Here is a 20351-nt window from a genome sequence, read left to right as displayed (position 1 = left end):
ATTTGATTACCTGAAAGACCGGCCTGGTTTGGACACATGATCACATTCCTGTTGGATTAGTAGAGCAAGCAATGCAAAGTTCATACTGGATTGATGATGTTGGCTGGCTGTGTGAGAATAGACGGTACTCTTTCAGGTGTAAAGATTTGCAAGCACAAAGATACTCCATCAAAATGTCTGGAACAAGTTTGAACTGGCAGGGTGATTTTTATACTACATCAGTTCTTTGTGTCCTGTTACTGTGGCATTACATGGATTTTCTCTGCTGCTGGACCAGCATAAAATTGGACTTTTTCTAACACTGATAAATGTTTTCTATCACTGCTTGAGAATGGGATTCACAGAGGTCTGAAATCTGATACAGAGGTGTCTTAAGCAGCTGTTAATAAAGAAAACAGTTTAATATGCAGTACTGGAAGGAATGCACAGATGTGTTGGAGAAGCCAATAGACCTTGATTATAAGCCATTCCATGTGCCAAAGTTTCTTACTTTGTGTTGGGTGTTGCAGCTCACCCAGAAGGCTTTAATGGATGAGTAAGTGAAAGTCACTGATTAACTTTTTTCTCTCTTTTATGTAATTTGCTTTCCTCTTTGTACATGTTATAAAAATCTATAAAATACTGAAAAAGAAATCTGATGCACAGAAAAATGAGGAGCAATAGTCAATTTAAACAGTATTTTTTATCTAATTTGAAATTGGCTGCAGAAGTGTTACAAAAGCAGAGTACTCTTTTGCAAGCACAATTCAAACCCATGTAAGCAGTTTAATCATAGTGATGGCTTTGAGGAGCTAAAATAGCATTCTGTTTAGAGATCTGGAACTGAAGACTTAACAGTTTTCACACTGGTGGAGGATCATCTTTCACCATTCATTTTCATTAAACTTCCTTACCTCACATTGATAGTGTTACGGACTGTGAGCCTGTTTGCTAAGAGAGATACAGCTTCAGGAGGGGGTCATTGATTCAGCACAGCTGTTTTCACTGTCATGAGATAAGGTGCTGGCATAGATTTTGTAGTGTTTGTTTTTCTGTGAGGCTTAAGAAACCCCAAACATACACACTTATAACATTTATAGAATAACTGGTGTACTAAATAAGCATCTGTTAAACAGATAAATGCAAGGTAGGTCCAAAATGGGAAAGTATTTGAGCTGTCTGCTTTTCCGTTCCTGTGCTTTTTAGCATAAAAAATCAGTTTGCATTTTGTGTTGTTTACTTTGGAAAAATGGCCTACAAAATTATTGACAAGCAAAATGTATCCACATTTTGCCCTAATGGAAAACGAGTTTGACAGGAAGCACAATGTGAAGCAAATCTGAAACCACACATTGTGCTGCTAGAGTAGTGAAGCTACAAAATCAATGTTTTCGATGTCATGTATTACACAGGCAGTGTTCAAACTGTTTTGTCGCTGCACTCCTGTGTATTTCAGGAATTTGTTGCATTTTTCTTGTTGTTGAAAGTCTTTCTTAGTGCTCCTAGGGCAAATGAAGTACTTAGTTGCTGTGCTCACAGTATTAAAACTGCCTTGGTCAACGTAGCATCTTAATTCTTCTCCCTATCGGACATTTTACAGGGTTATGGTAGGATACTTATTCAGTCTTTGTTCTTGGGCATACCTTTCATACACTGACACAAATTACTTTGCTTGCCAAGTCTTTCTAAGCCAAGTCTCTCTATCCACTCACTCATGCATTTCACCGTTTCATGCCTTTGAGTTTTCTTCTGTCTTTGCAGCTGTCCAATACGTCTTGTAAATACATGGTGACAGTAGGCATATGACTCTGAGGTTCAACTCAAACCACAGCAGTGTTTTTCTAACTTAACACTCTCAGGTCTTAAAAAAGCAGGAAATAAAGCATACATGTTGAAAAACTTGTGGTATCATTTTTTGTTTGTTTATTTCTTGTACGAGTATTTAACCCCAACAGTTCTCATAATGACTCTTTTCTTTATGTCAGGCTAAGGTTTTTGTCCACAGGAAGGATGGATAAACCGCATAAACTTCCTCCTCAGTCCCTATGATTCAAACTTCAGCATTGATTTATTCCCTAATTTTTAAAAGCAAATTACTCTTCCCCCCTTGTCCACTAATCTAGACATTTCATCAAAGAAGACAACTGAGTTTCTCAGGCATGATGTACCCTTCGTAAACCCATGCCGGCTGTTCCCAATCACCTTTTACTCCTTCAAGTTCTCAGAAATCCCTTTAAAGAGGACTTGACCCATTATTTTCCCAGGAACCAAAGAGACGCTGAACGTTAATCCTTGTGGCATCATGAGAACATGGTTGAAACATTTGCCTTTCTTCAATTGTTGGGAACCTCCCTTCATCTCCATGACCTTAGAAAGTGGCCTTACAAGGATGGTAGCTGGTTCTCTCAGTAGCCTTGGGTGCAACCCATTGGGTCCCATGGGCTCTTCTTATGGGTCAAGTCCTGTCAAGTAATCCCTACCTTATTTTCACCTGCTCCTGAGAGGTCTCCTCCCTGAACTCATTCACACTTAGTGAATGGAGGAGAGGGACACCTAGTTAGTGAAGAATGAAGTAAAGAAAACATTGGGTACCTCAGCTTTATCTGCATCCACTTTCACTGCATCTCTGGCCCCGTTCAAAAAAGTGTCTACATTTTTCTCATTCAGCATTTTACTGTTAATGGGGTGCCTGTGTTGTCCTTGATTCCCTTCTACAGACATCAGCTCTAGGTGAGCTTTGGTTTTCCCAGCATCATGCTTAAGTGGCCAGGCAACATTTCTAAATTCCTCCTCAGTAGTCTGTTCCTGCTTCAAATTTCCATTCTGTTTTTTCTCTTTGTAGCTTCCCTGGTTAGCCAGAGTTCCTGATATATCTACTTGTTTTCCTGAGAATAGGGATGGGATTTTCTTGTGCATGGAGGCTGCTGTTCTTACAGGTTTGCATGTTTCCTGAGCTACTTTGCACTTCAGAGCTTCCTCCAATGGGATCCCACCTACCACTTTCCTGAATGAATCAAAGTCTGCTCCTTTGGTCCATTGTCTGTACTGCTTGTCTCCTCCTTCACCCCTTTAGCATCTTGAAGTCCTCTGCCTCAGAGTCACTGCAGCTAAGGCCACCATTGATTTCACATCCCTAACCAGCTCCTCTTTACCAGTGAAGAGCTGATCTAGCTGTGTGTCACTCCTGTTGGCCCTTTCAGTACTTGTATCAGAGAGTTCTCCCTGACACCCTCCAGGAATCTTGTTGACTGGATTTATGACTGCACAGGGAGCTCTAGGCCCTCCTGTGTGTTCCCCAGGCTGCCTTTGTGCATGCACCTGAGGCAGGTGTCTGTCTGCCTGATTTTGTTATTCCCGAGGTCTCTCCTGTTCCTGTTACCCTGCGTCTTTTGCTTTAATTACCTTTTACAATATATTGGTGTTGGAACTAAGTGATCTTAAGGTCCTTTCCAACCCAAACCATTTTATGATTCTATGATTTCCCTTTGTCCCCTAACACAGGACTAGAGTCCTGCACCTCTCCTCTCCACGTTTCGTCCAACCCCTCTTCCCTTGTTTCTTGCCCTATATCTTCTCAAGCACACAGCATTATGGCTGCAACCCAAAAAGCCTGTTGCAGGATGTGCGATGGTGTTATGGAGATGTTGAGCTGCAGGCATGAGTCACAGCCATGCAAGACTGCCAACTTCTGTGTACTTTATGCAAAATAAATGGAATTAGTTTATTGCTACAATACCTCAATGTTTCCTTTAGGCTTTTTTTCTTCCATGGTTCTAAATGTGTATTTAAGAATGGATGGCTTCTCTTTTCTGCACAAATTAGGTAATGGCTTGGATAACACACTGGGGTTTTTTTTAAGGGATAATCATAGAATCATATGTGAAAATTGTGATGAGGAAGGAATATGCCTTCTCACATCTGAAAAGGACTAAGGATCTGGCATTTTGTGGAGCAGGAAGCAGAGGATTAGATGGGCCACGCTTATAAAGTCTTCCAAAGTCCAGATATTTGATTTGCTGTGCCCAGAGCTAAACTTGTGTCTGATTAGGATGAGCTGAAAAGGTGATACTTTTGCTGAGTATAACTGGATTTCAACCAGCAGCATTAAGAAATATACATTTGTTCTTAAATATAAAATTTAGCAAGTGGCATAGCGGCAACAGTGCCTACATTTTAATGTAAGAGAAACAGAATTGTAATAATTCAAATCCTTCTTTAACTTGGACCATTGGGGAAGTGAAAATTAAATCTATTATTAGCTTCAGCAGAATTCTGTGTAAAAATGCTTACATAATGCTAATATGCAATTGCTTGACTGTGAGAAGAGTTGTTTTCAGACTAACTCTTCCGACCTCAGTAGATAAGGATCAACCTTCAGGAGAGAAAGAGATAATGTATTTTAAAGTGTGCACTTGATGCTGCCTATAAGGTGTTTTTTTAATAGATTTTGTTTTCAGGCCAATCGGTGAATTCAGATCAAGGAACGTTAGAGATTCTAGGCCTTGAAGACTTGTGTTCCATTACCCTTATGTTCTGATCTTTTTCTTTGGATGTGCCAGTATTAATTCCAGTCTGTTAACAGACTTGTCTCAGCCTTTTGGACAAATCTGCCAGATGCAACTTTCTTCCCAGACTGAGCTGAGCTGGGTAGGCAACATGCACAACAGCACTGCTGAAACTCTGCTTATGGCTGGAGTGTGGAAAGGGACTTGGTCCACACAGTCACCGAGCTCTGAGTTTTCCCTGGGTGTGTTGGTGCTGCTGGCTTTCCTCATGGTGTTGCTTGCTTTGGTGACCATCCTTGGACATGCCCTGGTGATCCTGGCTTTCATCATGGACAGAAACCTCAGGCATCGGAGTAACTATTACTTTCTCAATCTTGCTATTTCTGACTTTGCAGTAGGTAAGTCACAGCAGAGGAGGCAGGTACTGCTTTTGTCCTGGGAATCTTTGGAGATGCGCAGTGGGAGTTCTTTTCTTGGGTGGGTAGTTTCTTCTAAGAGACCTGTTTCACAGGTGTGTGTCTGGGGGGAGAGTAAGGAATGGTGGAAGCTGGATTGTGTTTTAACAGCATATTGTGTGTCACAATATGTTAGAATAAGAAATGCATTCTTTTTCATATAAATATTTTTAATGGTGCTTCAGAAAAAAAAGAGCAACTATTGTATGTGAATGCCATTTGAAGGAAAGGGGTTGTTTGCTGCAGTTTATGATTTACCTTTGCTCATCACACACTTCAGGAAATGGTTATGTTTGGTAGTGTGACTGTTTTCTTCTGCAGCTACCTGTGCTACATCCAGGTAAGTTAATTAGTTCTCTACATAGCACTAATGCCTTTTGAGTGTGCTACACTACAAAAAACCACTTTGACTATGGTTTTGTACTGGCTTTAACTCAATGAAATGCAAGTTACAGATCAAATGGATTGATTGCAGCAACAGAGCCCTGGCATCTGCCATCTGTTTTCTTTAGTAGTTCACTCTTTCCATAGTGTCATTGCAAAAGTCAAGAAAGTTGGCCCCTGGAGGTACCATGGATCCAGCTGCGGTGCCTGATGGTGGCCAAAGAGGTGGGGGCATGAATGTCTCCAGCGTTCAAACTAGGGAGACAGCCCACGTGGCAGAAAAAGCCTGACAAAACCATGGTCATGGGCAGATAGAATCATAGAATCATAGAATAGTTAGGGTTGGAAAGGACATCAAGATCATCTAGTTCCAACCCCCCTGCCATGGGCAGGGTCACCTCACACTTTATAAACCATATCACCCAAGGCTTCATCCAACCTGGTCTTGAACACTGCCAGGGATGGAGCATTCACAACCTCCCTGGGCAACCCATTCCAGTACCTCACCACTTGAGGTTAGCAAGGAGGTGTTTCTTGCAGAAGTGCTTAAGGCAGTCACAGAGACCAGTATTCACTGAATTACGAGGAGGGAAATGGCTCTCATCGACCTACTCCACTTCTGGCAATACCATCCGCTGTAACCGCAGTTTGTTGGTGCTCTGTAGTGAAGTATGAGTTTAGCCTTTAAGAAATTCTGTGATTTATGCCATTTATCATCTGTGGTGACTAATTCTGGGGCTCGCCCCATGCAACAGAAACTAAATAATGTGTGTGCTGGAGCTTTTGCTTCCTGCTTCAGCCAATTTGCTTGAAATGTCATTTCATTGCTCAGGTCTTCTGCAAAAGTCTGTTTCGTCACCTGTCTTACAGTTTAGTCAGCGGATTTAAATACCTACCTTCTACATCAGTTCTTGTTTGTGGCTGGCACCTAATGGAGTCTTAAATCAACCAAGAAGAAATTATTTGTATCAGTATTCTGTTGGCCTATAGACCATTTAAATGTAAGACTTTGTCTCTGGGATCAGTCAGAAAATGCTTTACTTTCTGAAGCTGCTGTGATATTTTCTTAATTCCTTAGAAGTCTGAAATCTTTCTAGACATCTGACTCACATCTTTTGTATCTACCAATTAGTAAAAGTGAGAATAGTTTAAAATATAAATGCTTAAAGCCTGGTTCTTGCATCTGTATTCATATCTATAGCTAAAAGTAGTTACTTTTTGATGCGGTGCCAAACATCAATCCCATTGAAGTTGATGAGTGCAGCAGCTGTCATTAGCAAGTATGAAAAATTAGTATTTTGTACAAAAGGGATGCTGCTTGTGTTTAAGGTGTGTGTTAAAACAAGTCATCAGTAGTGAAACCTCTGTGTGCATTTCCCTGTTGCTGACAGTCTATCAGCTGTCAGTGGGCCACATCAGCCCAGATGTGTTCAGTAACTTCTAAGCTCTTGCTGTACATATTAAGAAAAGAAGAATCTGACGAGCTTGAAATGATCTTTAAGCTGCATATAGTTTTCTGGTTGTCTCTGGTAAATCAGCTTTTCAGGAATGTAGCATCAGATATTGCACCATACTTCTGAAAAAAAAAATATTAGTGGTAAAATGAAGAAGTTGCTGGCTAAACAGTAAAACTAATACATGACTTTTTTTTATAAAAACACTTCAGTAGAAGGCCTTCTGGACAAAAACTAAATGTAACAAACAAAAAGTGATTTCTGGAGTTAGCTGGAGAACCAGTATGAGATTAAATCACCCCTTAAAAATGGGAGAAGGTTTCATACCTCTGCTTTGTCTACTCTATGCCTTGTCGAAGAGGTTTCCTGACACTGTACAGCGTGCCCCATATATGCTCTGTAGCTTACAAATGCTTACCAATCTCACAATAACCAACATCAGCAACATCTGTAGACGTGTTTGGGGGAAAACTCTAACACAGATAAAAGACTAGAAGATATACAGCGATGAGATTATGTGTCAGAGCACAACCACAGTGCATACATGTTGCAGCACCGATTATGCATCTTTAGAGACACTGTTAGTTAGACTGCAGTTTTCATATTCAGCAGATCCTTCTTTGCTGATTTGTCTTGAACTTATTCCCAACAATTGGTGTACATAAATGGAGTAAGATCTAATACATAGAAAGACACTGTCAGATTTCTTGTGAATATAAGAATTTCTGTATATAAATTAGATATTCACAGTAATAGATTTAATATTTATTTTTTTTTCTTAGCCATATACCAGAATATTGTCTCTCTCTGCTTCCAAGACTACTGTTTGCAATCCATATCAACCAAGTGGTGTCTCTGTGGTTGCTTCCCATAGGTGCGTTCTGCATGCCTCTCTACATACCTTACAGCCTGACAGGGAATGGCACTTGGGAAGAGGTGTCTGCAAGCTCTGGCTAATTATGGACTATCTCCTGTGCACAGCCTTAGTATTCAGCATTGTTCTTATCAGCTCTGATCATTTTCTGTCAGTTACTAAATGCTTAAGTACCCTGTTTATAACTTCTCTGATTTTGTTAAAAGTCCACTGGAGGACTTTATTTACCAACCTTTGTCATGTTGGTGAGCATAAGCTCAAATAGCCCTCAAAAATACATTGGCATGTGGAGATTATTGGGTATTTGCAGCTTGCTGTGATGAAAGTTCTGCACTGAGCATGCTCCAGTCCAGAGCAGAGCTTTTCTCATAATTTCAGCTGCAGGTTGCTGTTGTGTTGCTACTTGAGGGAGAGCAGGCTGAGGGGTGAAAAGCATAAGGCAGGATAAAAAGGGGACAATAAAAAAGGAAATTCAAAGTAAACTGGATTTAGGTTTGGACCTAAAATCAGGCGTGGGAGGAAAAGGCAGTGAGGCTAGAGCAGCGAAGTGAAGAACACTGGTGAGAATGTCTAGACCTGGGACATGGTCCCAAATAATCCTGGAGAAGATTAGGAGCAAGAACAAGCAGGATAGAAAGTGGGACCAACTGCAGCGACTGCTGTGGGCATGAGGCAAAAAGTCCTCTTGCTGTCTTCACAGGTATCTTACAGAGCCCAGCAATGACCAACCTCACTTGGACCCCCACCCCTGACATAAACCTTGGGCCCTGGAGCATGGCTAGACTGGTGTTGTTGTGACCTGAGGTACCTGAGTGCCTGCAGGTTGCTCTCAGTTCTGTCCTAGCATTTTGCTGAGGTTTTAACTGGACTTCTGAGATTGGCCTTGTTCCAACTCGTCACCTCATGTCTGTGTCATGTTCTTCCCAAGCCATACTTGGGGAACCGAAATTGTCCACAGTGGCATAATTTGTGATGTTATAGAATCATAGAACCAACTAGGTTTGAAAAGACCTTTAAGATCAAGTCCAACCGTTACCCAGCACTGCCAAGACCACCCCTAAACCGTGTCATTGAGGGCCTCATCTACACAGTTTTTGAACACTTCCAGGGAAGAAATCATGCAAGTGGAACAAATGCAGTCTGATCAGGGGCTACTCAGTATGTTCTCAGCTCTAACTGCCAAGAGACTCCTGTCCTTCTTCTCCCAAAACGATTCTAGATCCCACCCTTTTTATTTTTTATCAGTGCTATTCTAATACTTTATTGTTATATCAATTTCCCTTTAGTTGCATCCTTCAGTGCTGGCTTTTTCTTTTTTCCTTGAAGCCTCACCATATTTCTTATATTCCTGTATTGCCTGGTTTCCCATTTTGTATCAGGTAGTTCCTTCATACCTTCATACTGCTGACAGATTTACTATGGCACATATTTCTGTGTGCCTAGCTCAACAGTACACCAGGCACTTTGGGACAGCTTTTTCACTAAACATACTCTCAGTTACATTACTGTTTTCCTTCTCATTTCTTGTACTGTGAAAATGTCTTCCTTTTTTAAGAGATCTACACAGAAATTTAATATTCTCTAAGTAAAACCTATTGTAATGTGTTAGCAGTCTAACACAGCCACAGATACCTTCTCTTATGTTATACAAACTCAACCATTCATAGCCTATCTGCTGCTAGGCTAGTGCAATTTTGTGACAGAAACCAAGGTTCTTGCACATCATCACATCAGACCAGGTCTCATCCCTGGTATTTCTAAAATGACAGTGCTGCCTTACCTTACAAATGCCAAACCCTAATGACCTGTATTCCTAATAAATGTAAACAATCATAGCTGATTCCCTTTGTTGGTATGAAGTTTTTGACACAATATTTTGGAAGGGTTTTGGGAACTTGGACATGGAACTGTTGGAACAAGTCCAGAGGAGGGCCACGAGCATGATCAGGGAACTGGAGCACCTCCCATATGAAGACAGGCTGAGAAAGTTGGGACTGTTCAGCCTGGAGAAGAGAAGGCTGCATGGAGACCTCATAGCAGCCTTGCAGTATCTGAAGGGGGCCTACAGGGATGCTGGGGAGGGACTATTCATTAGGGACTGTAGTGATAGGACAAAGGGTAATGGGTTAAAACTTAAATGGGGAAAGTTTAGATTGGATCTAAGGAGGAAGTTCTTTACGGTGAGGGTGGTGATGCATTGGAATGGGTTGCCCAAGAAGTTGTGACTGCTCCATCCATGGCAGTGTTCTAGGCCAGGTTAGACAGAGCCTTGTGTGACATGGTTTAGTGTGAGGTGTCCCTGCCCATGGCAGGGGGGTTGGAACTAGATGATCTTAAGATCCTTTCCAACTCCAACTGTTCTTTGATTCTGATTCTATGATCTTGAACTAAACATGAGGTAAAATGCATTTTTTTATTTAAGGTAAATTGTTTTAATATATCAGAAGTTAGTATCAGACATTTTAAGCAAAAAAACTTAACAGATGTATTCAGACCAAAAAAATCCAGTTCCTTTGGTCTTGATTTTTACCTGCATGCATTTAGTTTAAAAACAATGTTTTATCAGCAGTGTTAATGGAGTTAGAAATAGTTTTCCTAGTGTAAATAGGGTAAAGTGTTACAGAGTGGCTGGATTTTTGTATGGCAAAACTGGAACAACATCACATAAGCAGAGAAGATGAAGTTGAAGTCCAATTTTTTTTCTGTGTAGAAGGGATTTCTTTCTTGAACAGAAGAGAAATGAAAAAGGCAGACTGTCTCTTTCCTTATATCACCAAATCCAGGGATTGCCCTCTCAAGAACTTTCCCCTCCAGCCCCATTTTCAGGATCTGGTTAGTATCCTTCAGGCTGGATCAGACTTTCTTGCTATTGTTTGCACAGTGCTCTGATCTTCTCTTATGTGCATACTTGCTCCCTGATTAACTCTCCATTATCAGTCTGTCATTATAGAAGATTATCTGTTAGGCTTCTCAGTTGCAAAAAGACTCAATATAACCAATAGTGACTCTTCATTGATGTGTTCTCTCTTGAGCTGTGGAGCTTTTAAAATCAGCTGTCCACTTTTCCCATTTTTTATAGCATAATGTACAATGATTTGTGTTTGTCCTCTTTACACTGGTATATCTTGAACACCTTATCTAGGTGTGACCAAGGAAGAAACACAACCTCCCCCTAAAGACAATGCTTTTATTTCTTACTCCTAGGAAGGAGGAGAGTCACACCGCTGTGTAGGTGTCTTGTAAAACAGGAGGTCTGCTTTCCCCCAAGCATCTGAACTGCCAGCAAAGTGAGAAGCTGCTCCAGAGCATTATTTAGAGGAGCTAAACGCCTGACTTCACCCCTTAAGACAGCAATTGAGAGGGCATGTTCATCCCCAGGTAAGCTTGTGAATGCAGGCACTGTGAGTGCGTCTGCTAGTTTTCCTTATGATAGCTTCTCACAGAAGCCTCATTCTTGGGATTTTTTCCTCTCGCTGTTTCAACCTGCATGTTCCTGAAGATGTCACTAGTGCTACATGGCATGTTTAAACCTTGCAAATCCTTTCAAAAGGTACCATTTATATGTACAGTCCTGCATGATGTGAGACCAGCACTTTCTGCTAAAACACCACTAGATCTGTTACATTACATCTAGTATTTACTCTGCTGCAGGGGAGGGAACTATTGCCTTGGCAAAGAAAGGAAGATTTTAGTAATGCAGATAATCATAAGTTAGTGCAGGACTTCATCCTGAGTTGTCGTGCATAGAAACTGTCCTGTGCTCTGCATTTAAAGCAGAGCCTTATATCACTCATAGAAAAGAAGAACAAGTAATACTGAGCTGAGAGCAGGACTTCAGCAACATGCCCTCTCCTCTGATATAAAAGGCTTTTCTCTCATGATTGCTTTAAGCTATTTTAATAGTGGATTGGTGCTAAAATATCTATTTGTCTCTCCTACCCTTCCTGCTGCTGCTCCTGGCCACATGATCCTGCCCCACTGCCATTCTAGGTGAGGGCTTGTGAATCTGTGCAGGATATTCAGTCTAGGAAATGAGCCAGGTGAAAAGTAACTGGTTTTCTGTTTGGTTGGTTAGTTTAGGGTGAGTACCTTATCTAGCTTATCACACAAGCATGGAATTGCTAGCACCTGGTGTAACAGAATTGCTGAGACTTCTCTCTTTGTAAGCAGCTTACTTTTGGGTCAGCTTACAATGCTGAAGCTGCAGCTCAGCTTTGTATGAGAGTACTTGGATATGTTTCTCCATTATTTTCTAGGGATCAGAGCTTTAGCTTGGCTGTCTTGGTAAACCTGCATCAACTTTAGCAAAGTTGTGGCAAACTAGAGTGGAGTAGGACCTTGCCTTGATCTGTACAGTGAACAACTTCAAGGGATCTCTCAGCTGGGCTTTTGGGATTGGATGACATCCCCAGCAGGATAGATCTCACTTTTATTGCTTTCCCTGGCATGCTAAGGGTCTTAGCAACTTTAGCTCTGTCTTTAGCCTTTTGTATGGGGGAAACTGTAACTGTTAAAATTAGTGGAGTTCCCTGCTGAGACATTTACATTGAACTAATTCTGCCGCTTTTGACAACTGACTGCGAGTCAGTCCTCGAGTATATACAAAGACAGTATGTCAGTGCAAATGCCTGTGTTACAGGACATGAGCCAAATTAGTTTGTGGAATATTGCCATGGAAGTTAATAGGTATCACCTCTGAAAATTAACTGTTTGCATTATTTGTATTATTTTTTGGGGGCAGGACTTATTAGGGAAAAATTCATGTCTAATTTGATTGGGATCACAGGCTGAAGTCAGTAGGTTTACTGTCACTCATACTGATAGGGATTCAGGCTTCCAGTGACACTGGGAAGTGGGAAGAGGACGACACTAAAACTGTAGCTCTGTTTGAGGATTGATTGTGCATTTTGTTCTTGTTGCACTGGGGTGCTGAGCCAGTACTAGTGATCAGCTCAGGGGAGTTTTCTGTTCCCAATTTGGCAAAAATATTGCCTACTTTTTTAAACTTTTCACCTGGAATATTGAGCAATATACTGCATTGCATGCATGGGTGCTCCAATAAATAAAAATACACAGTCTTTTCTATGGATGACTAAAAACCACATAGACTACACACACACCCATGCATAGACTGCCGGCATATTCAAATTTAATGTGTTGAATTGCCATACTTCTGTTTGGATCACACAGATCTTGAATGGTACAAAGGAAAAGTCTGAACCAAATCGGGAATGTGAGGGGCAGTTGTTAGCTGCCTTCTAAGTTGCTCTCGTTAGGCCTCACTTGGATTATTGTGTGCATTTCTGGTGTCCTCAACATAAAAAGGACATGGAACTGTTAGAACAAGTCCAGAGGAGGGCCACGAGGATGATCAGGGGACTGGAGCACCTCCCATATGAAGACAGGCTGAGAAAGTTGGGGCTGTTCAGCCTGGAGAAGAGAAGGCTGAGTGGAGACCTCATAGCAGTCTTCCAGTATCTGAAGGGGGCCTACAGGGATGCTGGGGAGGGACTATTCATTAGGGACTGTAGTGACAGGACAAGGGGTAACAGGTTCAAACTTAAACAGCGGAGGTTTAGATTGGATATAAGGAGGCAGTTCTTTCCTGTTAGGGTGGTGAGGTACTGGAATGGGTTGCCCAGGGAGGTGGTGAATGCTCCATCCCTGGCAGTGTTCAAGGGCAGGTTGGATGAAGCCTCGGGTGACATGGTTTAGTGTGAGGTGTCCCTGCCCATGGCAGCGGGTTTGGATGATCTTAAGGTCCTTTCCAACCCTAACTGTTCTATGATTCTAAAACAGCAAAGTAGCAAAACCCCTCTGGTTTTGGTAAAGACCTTGAGCCATATCTGCATGTCTCTTTCTATATAGCTTCTTAGATGTTAGAAAAGACTGTCTGAAGATTGGTTAAATCAATGACCACAGAGATCTAGCAGAATTCTTTGAATGCATTTTAACAAGAAAGGGAGCCAGCAGAGCAACAGGTATAATTCAGTTCTGTCCTACATCCAGTTCTGGGCTGGAAAAGATCTGACAGGTTAAATAAAGTCCATCTTTTTTTCTTTCCTGTCTTCCAATTATACTAGATTTTTAGCTATGTGCCTTTTAAATAGGATGTTAGTAACATGGGTGCAGTTTATCAGATTTCTAAGGTTAATTTTTTTTTTTTTCTGATTTTTTGACATATTGGCTGTGTGAAGAAATATCCAGAGAGGGAACAGTGTGAATTGGACTTTTGTACTGCTGACAGTGTCACAACTTTATGGTCATGTCGGGTAGAGAGGACTACCTCACCCTCAGTGGAGCAACTCAAAGTCTCTCTGTAGTGATCAGTAGTCCTGGAGCTAGTCTGTTTATTTCTTGCACTGGAAGGCACAAAGTGTTCATATAGGCCATCACCTCCTCTCCTTCCTCCCAGTGATCCTTCCAGAGCAACAATCATCATTGTAAGAGTTCCTGTGGGTGCTTTTTGGAGGAACTTACTGTTAGGATCTTTACATCTTGGATTGTCTTTCTTTCTTTCTCGCTTCAGGCCATTAGCCTTTACCTCGTCCCCTTTGACTGCCCTGCATAATTCCTGCCTCTCTGTGGTTCTTCCCTGTTTAGATTTCTTAATTGAAAGGGAAGCTGCCACCATGGCACCTGACAGGCTGCTGGTTGAGCCTGAAGTGGGGCAGCAGCTCACAAAGAGAAATGCTGTGCTTCAGACTGTCCTAGTGGCTCCAGACTGCCCTGGTGGCTCTTGCCATCAGCTGTGTATTGCTCACAGTCAGGGCACTTGGCATCCAATTTAGCTTTTCTGATAGGAAAAAGGGCTCCAAAGCTATGAGGTGAATTCAAAAGCCATGCCCTCCCCCAAAGAGAGGAGGGCAGAGGCATGAGGTGGGCAACATGGCACCATGCACAGAAGGCAACTTTCAAGAGCTGGGTACCATGTGCAAGGGGACCTGGATGGCCCAGACTGCAGGGGCTCCAGCTTTAAATGATTTTTGTGTGTAACAACAGACATCAAAGGCAGGTTTGCCTGATTTATGATTTTCCCTGGGCTTGTGAATTCAAAGCTGGGCTGACTGTTTTGTTTTTCAATGAATTACAGGCTTTAAAATTCTTTCCCATGCCCCCAAAACTTTTGCTTAATTCCTGCTCCAATTTACAGCCAAACTTTACTTACTCCTCTTTAAAACCTCAAATTAAGCTATAGATGCTGTCTTAGGCTATAATCTGTTTATTTGGTAGTCAGGATGGAGTGTGGTTGAAGGTTTATTTGAAAAGTGAAGCAAGGAGATGAGGGCCAGTATGGAATACTTTTGGTTGAGCACATACTTCGGTTGGGTCCCGCACTGTTGCGGTGTATAAAGGTGTTGCAGTCCTTTTTCCCCACTGAGATATGAATTCCCCCTGGACTGGAGCATTCAGGGTGGCTCCAGTAACAGGGGCTGTTAGTCCTTTAAAGCCTCTTTTCTTTCCTTCTTTTCCTTCTCTTATCCTTAACTGCTCTGAACATCTTTTCAGTGCCAGGGAAAGCAAAATTCTCCCTCCATGTGTGTGGTTTTATTAAGAGAACAGAATGAAGAAGCAGAGCTACCCCTTGCTTACAACAAAAGATGTGATAGGGGCAAGTACAAGGCTACTCCACACAGAGTGGGGAAAGTTTCTCTGGAAAATGAAGGAAAATTTGAAAAAGAAAGCAGAAGACTAACTGCAGACTTATTTATCTTTCACAGTATTGATGACTGTTGTGCAATGCATGACTAAAACTCCACTGAAAGGAAACAGCCTACAGGAAAGCTGGAGAGGGGCTTTTTACAAGTACATGTAGCCATAGGACAATGGGGAAGGGCTTTATGCTGAAAGAAGGAAGATTCAGATTAGACATTATGAAAAAATTCTTTAGTGTGAGGGTGGTGAGGCACTGGAATGGGTTACCTAGAGAAGCTGTGGTTGCCCTATCCCTGGCAGTGTTCAAGGCCAGGATGGACAGGGCTTGGAGCAACCTGGTCTAGTGGAAGGTGTTCCTGCCTGTGCCTGGGGGCTAGAACTGAATGATCCTTAAGGTTCCTTCCAACCCAAACAATTCTATGACTCTATGATTCTATGATTCTGTGAAAACTATGAGTGCAGTTACTCACACAAGCCTTAGTCATAAAAGAAAAATGCTATGTTATTATTTTATTAATCCTTTTTCTAGTGGTCTCCAACCTCATAAGTGGCAGAGGGATCCCCAAACTTAAAAGATGTCTGCAATACAAAGGGTAAACTATCTCTGAAGTTTGAACATCGACATGAATGCAAACTGACTTTGTGAAGTTAGCTGAGAGCCACATTCCGTCATGACATTTCTAAAAGCTCACAGCTTTTTAATAATATGAAGTTTATACTTTTATTTACATACTTAAGTTTAATAAATATTGATCAGTTTAATACTTGATACGGTGACACAGGGAGTTTAAGTAAGTTATGTTAAGATCTTAGGTGAGCTAAGGTTTTAAGGTGATTTAAGGATTTAGATCAGTAGAAAATAATGAATTGTCTTTAAACCTTTAACACAGCTTAGCTACAGCTTTGCAGACCATCCTTTAGATATTTAAAAACAATTAAAGTTTCCTCATGCAGCAGAGTTTGTGCCAACTCCAGCATGTTTCAAAACTGAAGCAGTTATGTTCCCCTTCAAGTGACCTGTACCATTGAAATGACGCTTAGCCAAGGCTCAATATTTTCCCTTCAAGCATTCATAAGTTTAGGGATGCTGTAAGCAGTTTTCTTATGGCTTTATCTTGCAGTGTCACCCTTACAGGTAGACTGCACCTGACACTGAATGGAGCCTTCCTGCTCCACATCATTTCCAGCTTCCACAAGACTGGTCAGCTGGGAGAAGAGGCTGAAGGGGCTAGTAGTACCACTTCATGTAATTGTAGGATAATTTTGTTTGGAAGGGATTTGTGAAGATCATTTAGTTCAAGAGAAAACACTTCAAATGTGTAAACAAGTTTTACTTTTTTCCCCATTTCTTTCTCTGTATTAGTTCTTCTGATTCTCTGAGGGAATGAGAGCACATAAACTACAGCACTACAATTCCCAATTGCTTTCCTTCTTAACAGAGTTCTAAAGAAAGGCAGATTTTATGGCAGGGAGTGTTTCTGAGGCAGTGAAATGGGAATTGTTACGCATGGCATCCACCACACTTTGCCCTACCAGAGCGAGACACAGGCTTTCACAGGCCCAGGGCACTGTCAACAGCCACCAGTACCTCCCACCTCTCTACTTCCTGCCTGCTGCTGTTGACAGGTCCTGTTTTGCTGACTGGTTATGTGATAATGTGGTTCATGTCTAGTGAAAGCTGGACATTAAGGGTGGCAAATACTGAAAGTGGTAGTGGACATAAGATGAAAGCAACTTGTTTCTCTGCTTTTTCCCAGGGCTTTGCCTCCTTTTCTATGTCAGTGTCTCCTAGACTTTGTGCACCTACAGAGCACTAAGCCATCATATTTCTGTCACAATCTGGTCAGAAATCGAAGAGTGGGGGAGAGCTTGACTCTTGTCCAACTGATTTAACTGGAAACAGAATGTTTGCATCTTCTCTTACTAACATAGGAAGTCTGTATTAAAGGCTAGTAACATCCAGCCTATACCCATACCAAGTGTATTGATGCTGGGCTTTGTTTCTATTCCTGATTTTACTAACTTACAGATGTGAAAAATTATTTTATGATAATATTCACTGACATTAAAATACAGGAATTTTTAAATACAAATTATGTGAAGTGCTATAATGGCCCACTTATATCGGTTCTCAAGTAACCTTGCATTTAATTCCCATTTTGCAAAATTAACCACAATGCTAGTTTTATGCTGTATTCCTTAACATGATCTAATTTGAATAATTTGATTCAGAAGTTGGTTCAGAGCATGTGTTTTATGTAAAAACATAGCAGTGGTCTTTGAAAAGCACAAAGTAGGAACTGAGGAAACAAAGACAATCCCTGAGCATCTGACGGTTCCCTACTCTCAGGTCACTTTGTGGGGCCATCCTTTCTCACATACCCACTGCTCACCCCGAGATGTAATTAGCTTTCTGTCTCACAACTCTTCTTGGAAACCTTTGCCTGAGCTGCAAAGCTTTTGCAGCTTGTTTTCTTTCCAACCTGCATTTACTCTCAATCACTTTGTATGCATAGGTTCTGTGCCAGTGTTGTCTTTTGTTTTAGAGAGGTCTCCTTTTCCCAGGCTGCTTCTCACAGATGCATCCCCCCTCGTTAGGCTGAACAGCCAGAAGTCTCACATCCATTTTCCTAACCTTCATGCTGACCTCTATGTGCCTCTTCCAGCTGGAAGGTACCTCCCTGAAATGTGGGTGACCAGAATTGTATGCAGTTTTCCATATGGTATCACCTGGGCCTCATACAAAGACATGAATGCTTCCCTATTTTTACTGGCAATACCTCCCCTGCTGCCCTCATAGTTACCTTTTCAAAAAAAGAAATTGAGTGAGTCTGGCAAGATCTACCTTTAGTAAACCCATGTTGCATTTTATCCCATATTGCTTTTACCTCTGCATCATTAATTAGACTCCCTACTGAACACTATTTTAAAGCCTAGCAAGCTATTCAAGTGGCTCTAATAGATCTGTAAATATGGGTCAATTTTTTCACCTTCTTAATTGCAGGTCATACCCTTACCATTCCTGAGTCCTGTGGCACTGTCTGCAGCAGTTTATCAAAGAGGTTTGCTAGGAGACATGAAAAATCATGTGGCTGAGCTTTCCTAACTTAAGGCAAGATATTTTCTCATTCTTTTTATTTGAACCTGCTGGTGTTCTTTGTCTTAGGGAAGCTGTATATTTTCTTTGTATTCAGTATTCAGTTCGGCTGACTTATCTGTGCTTTTGTTCTTTCAAATCAATGATCTAACTTACAAAACATTTTTGCTGTATTTCCCATTTAATTAAAGCTGAATCAGTTTGTAATAACTTTGTGAAAGATATTTTCTATGATCATTTGTCTTGTATAGTGCCTTTAATAGGAACCAAACCAAGTCTAGGCTATGTTTGTTGAATGAAAGTTGCTAGGGATGAACATACTTGGCCATCCCAGCTAATAGTATTGTCAGACCATACTACCGTTAGAAACATTTGTTTGTTAACCTACATCAAGGCTGTCATAGTTTGCCATAACAGTATTTCCGACAGCTCTTAAACAACCATAGTGAGGTTGCTGGGGATAGCCAAATGTGCTGGTGGAATTTAGTGGCTGATCATTGGAAAATGCCTTTGTCCTCAAACAAGGATTTTTAACTCTGTACTCAAGCTCTTCTTGTATATTGGTGCCATCCTTCTTTCTTATTGTGGCTTCTTTCTCATGTAACTGCCTTAGAAAGTCCAGGTTATTTTTTAAATTTCATGGTGAAATTCAGTGGTCTCAATGACAATAACAACAAAAAAATCCAGCTATATTAATCTCAGGAATAATATTGCATGCTTTAAAATATGTGCTTGCTGTGGATTCCAGAAAAATCAGTGAGGCCAGGCATGTCATATAAACTATGTTAGAAATGTTCTCAGTTGTCAAAGCAGGCTTCTTTTATTTATGGCTTTGATTAGCTGTTACTCAGTTTGGGGACATAGGGAAAATTTGGGAAAAGTGGAAGCCAGTAATGAATGGCCAAGAGAACACATTTTTCTAAAACAACAAAGCCCCAGACCCACCAACCAGACTATTCTATAAGCAAATGTGCCCAATGGAGATAGTCCAGACAACTGCACCTGGACACCACCTGGATATAATTAAGGTCCCAGAACAGAAGATGTGTTAAACTAGATGCCAGAAAATTTAACACTGTCTCTCCTTTACTCACCTGCTGTAAAAGGTTGGCATATTGCTCTGAGTTAGATAGTACAGCAGCATGGACCCATAGGACTCTGGATACCTCTGAGGAAGATCTTAGGTTTTGGTTCTGCCAGTGTCTCTATACCCACATCAGCTTTTCACTCCTTCTTGACCCTATGAAGATCAACTGTATACAAACAGTATTGCTATGGTTTGCAAGAAAGAATTCCTTCGGGACTCTCCCATGGTCATATCTATGGGCCAGGCACAGTCTCCCTTTGTCTACCCTCTGAAAGTATTAATTCTTAAACCAGCACTCACTATGTTGTTTCTTTCTCTCAACCATTACTGTCCATGTTATTTATTTCTCAATGTGTCATTCAGATCCAAGCTTCAGAAACACTCATTTCATGTGCTCCTTTATTATCCTGAAGTGGAGAAGGCACAAGAAAATTTGCACATATTTTAAACTGGCTTATTCGGAGACTAACTTGGTTGAAATGAAATGCAACGCTTTGCCTGAAAAAAGTGAAGGGAAAAAATTAAGTTGAGCACTGCAAAATATAGCAATCAGTTGTTTAAAATCTGACACAGTGCCTTCATTAAATGTTAAAAATCTCTGTTGAAATAGTATTAGCACAGCAGGGTTATGAAGAGCCAGAGGTAAATAATGGCTCAGAACAAATAAGTCTCAGCAGGAAAAAAAAGGTATGTTTCACCTTATGGTGATCGGAAACTGCCCTCATGTATGTTAAAAATTATGCCTAATCACATTATTATTATCATTACATGTGACTTTTCCCAATTACACTATAGTTAGAGTAAATGGTAAAAAAAAGGCAGCATGAGTGAAGACTTCCTATGTATTTTTGTGTTTTATT

The sequence above is a fragment of the Melopsittacus undulatus genome, chromosome 1, assembly GCF_012275295.1.
Source record: "Melopsittacus undulatus isolate bMelUnd1 chromosome 1, bMelUnd1.mat.Z, whole genome shotgun sequence".
NCBI classification, from domain to species: domain Eukaryota; kingdom Metazoa; phylum Chordata; class Aves; order Psittaciformes; family Psittaculidae; genus Melopsittacus; species Melopsittacus undulatus.
Note: the sequence above shows the minus strand (reverse complement) of the source record.